General features: G+C 33.0%; 1 pseudogene; it reads left to right on the top strand.

The window, feature by feature from the left end:
- The first annotated feature begins 100 nt into the window (after positions 1 to 100).
- On the top strand, positions 101 to 3,008 carry LOC116842853 (annotated as a pseudogene).
- The last annotated feature ends 279 nt before the right edge of the window (positions 3,009 to 3,287 follow it).

Below are 3,287 nucleotides of genomic sequence, written 5' to 3'. Positions count from 1 at the left end.
TATATATATATATATATATATATATATACATATACACACACACATACACATAATATATATAAAATATTTTTTTATTATATATTAATTGTATATTGTATATACTCATATCATGTGGTAATATATATATTATATATATATATATATATATATATATATATAATTATATATATTGTATATTAAAAATATATATATTGTATAATAGAAAAATATACAATATATATATAATCCTAGAAACGACCCGCAGGAATCGTAATCGTTTTGGAAAAAGTAGACGAAACAAATGGACTGTAAATTGAATATATTTTATAAATTTATAAGTTTTTACGTTCTCAAAACCATCATGAATCTTAATCATTTTAATTTAAAGCTTACAGATAAGTTTTTATACAAATGTATAATAAATAATTATATGTATATGGTCAGCTTTTATTATTCTACAATATATATTCTCGTATACATTTATTTTCCGCAGTACAAATACTATACAACATAAAATAAAAAAATTACAAACATCAAGCACATGTGTAATCTGCAAATATAAGATTTTTCTATTTATAGCTTTTTATTTTCAGACTTACTACTTATTCTACTATCAATTTTTGTATTTCAACAATTATATTTTGATCGCTATTTTAATACGATAAGCGATACGCACACGCATATAAATTAATCATTTGCTGTACACACAATCTTTTCACGGTGAATAGTCGCGTATATAGATCAACTTACAAATTTACATATTCTGGTTCCTCGTGCTTCGTACGGTTCTTACCGACACTCTAACTGATAAACGCATTATTGGTAGAGAAAAGAAAACACTTCCTTTCCAACTGCGATTGCGTTCGCTCACTTATAAGATAAAGCCATAAGATTAACAAAGAGAGTCTGATAAAGTTAATCGTCTACAGGATATTGTGGTTGACGAAAGATGTATTTTCATAACTTTGTCTCTACTTTACGCCACTAAAACCAATGTGAGAATTCGTGTATAGACATCAGTAGAAATTATAATTTTTATTGTTATAAAAGGAACGGTTGTGAAGAGAGGTAATTATATAATTTGTTATTTCATCCAGCGGTCACTTCTGCTATTTAATAAGCGAATAAAACAAATAATAATATCCATTTTCGTTACTTTAGGAACAGTCTCGTCTTCAATCCTGTCGGAATACGACGCATCGTGCATTGTTATATCACTGTGTGTGCAGGAAAGAGTACAGAGAAAAAGGAAAATCAATAATTCAAAGGAATCTAGACACGTTAACAATACGTTAGATAAGAAGCTTTTGTATCGAATTTTCGAAACGTCTATTAGATATGTTCATATGTTTGTTTAATAACAAATCAGACGGAGCAAACCTTCTCTGAAGGTCCGCAGAATTGGCAGTACGAGTCGTGGTATTATCTGCAAAGCGATAGAAGCGAAAAATTTTTTTCTACTAACTATACAGATCGATACACGCGCTTTGCATCGCTTTGCATTGCTTTATAACTTGCATCGAGGAGATTGTCTACGAAAATAAACGAAAAAGATTATTTGTAGCCGTAGAGTGTAACGCGCACAATATTTTTGGGGAATCAAACATTGAATTCGCATATTGCGAACAAAACATCAAGCAATAAAGTCTTAGCAAATTCTCGTAACATCAATGAATCGTGCGTTGGTGTTAGACGGTGATTTCAAAGTTCAACTAAGACGTCACTTAACACAGACAGATTTAGAATTGCATTCACGTTTCGAACTGCATGCTCTTGCGATTAATCGCACCGCTATTTACGACACGCACTTGGATTTTCTGCGCGCTGGTTCCGCCATAATACGGACTAACACGTACCGAGCTTCCATACAGTCTTTCACAGAACACATGAAAACCAGTCGGTCTGAGGGTATATACTTGATTAAAGTTGCCGCTGAGCTCGCTCGAAAAGCCGTGGTTCAATACTACAAGGAGATTGGTGGCAACACTTCTAATTTCGAAACATTCAATTTAACTCGTCCATTAGTGGCTGGCTGTTGCGGCAGCTATGCTGTTGCAAACTTCGACGAAATAAATAACTGTCCCCTATTTTGAAATTATATATCATTACATGATCTGGCGATATGGCATCAAACTCGCGTACAAGCTTTATTGGACGCTGGCGTCGACTTGCTGACATTTGATTCTCCTCCGAGAGGGAAGCGCGAGCTTTGATTGAAGTGCTACGAGCATTCCCACAAGCTAAGGCCTGGATCACCTTCTTCTGCCGCAACAACGAGGAATTAATAGACGGGAGCTATTTCATAAGTGTAGCTGCACAGTGCTACATAGCCTTGTACAGGCAAATCTCTGCGATCGGTATATATTACAAATCTCCGAGTTCAGTGACGTTAACGTTAAGAAAAATTTACGGACATTCAGTCGTTTGCCTCTAATGGTATGTTCTGACAAAAATATCGTATATCACGACGATGGCAGCGTTACGTGCAACTCGATTAAGGAACACGTACAGGAATGATTAACTATGGGAGTGCGTTTCATCAGTGGCGGCGGCGAGGTAAACGCGGATGACATTGAAGATATTTCCTACGAAGTGAAGTACTACACCGAATGCACTACCGTTCAGAATGTCGCTAATAGTAATGTCCCTAATGCATGTTCCTTCAAAAATAAGAGGAATAAATCGAAGATGTGATCTTCCCCGCATATTATAAATTTGATATGAATACTAACAGACGAATTATCAAAGAATACTAAAGATATAATAAAATCAAAATGTACCCTTCCAATCAGTCGCAAAAATTAATGTCATATAACCACATCACTGTAAGTAATGTAATGTAGACTGATGTAACATATTTATTTACGGCATGTGCAAGAGTGATCATAAAATTGTGGAGATAGCTGTTTGTATATGTAAATTATGTATGTACATTAACAGTAACAGTACACGCGATGGATCATCTATATTGCCAATTCCTTAATTCTAGTTTCCAATTTTTAATTCTGTTTTGTAATTTATTAATTCTTAAATCAACAATGTTTATATATTATTTATTATTGCATTTCTCTTATGTAGAAATTTATTAATGTTCTTTTAATCTGAAATAAATGTGTGTAATTTCTACAAATTCAATATTTCCTACATATACAACAATAAGTTGTATAACTACATGTATAACAATAGTTTTAAAGAAATAGTTGATTTTACTGATTAAGTGCGCTTCGAGAACTTAGCGCACCTAATTTTAAAAGTCCATTTTTTTGTATTTAATGACCGGAACTATTGAAAATTGTTGCAAAGAGCTC

This window comes from Odontomachus brunneus, unplaced genomic scaffold (assembly GCF_010583005.1).
Source record: "Odontomachus brunneus isolate Ranch 3 - 2012 unplaced genomic scaffold, Obru_v1 Obru_scaffold_027, whole genome shotgun sequence".
Classification (NCBI taxonomy): domain Eukaryota; kingdom Metazoa; phylum Arthropoda; class Insecta; order Hymenoptera; family Formicidae; genus Odontomachus; species Odontomachus brunneus.
The sequence above is the reverse complement of the archived record's forward strand: the minus strand, read 5'-3'. Positions and strand labels throughout refer to the sequence as shown.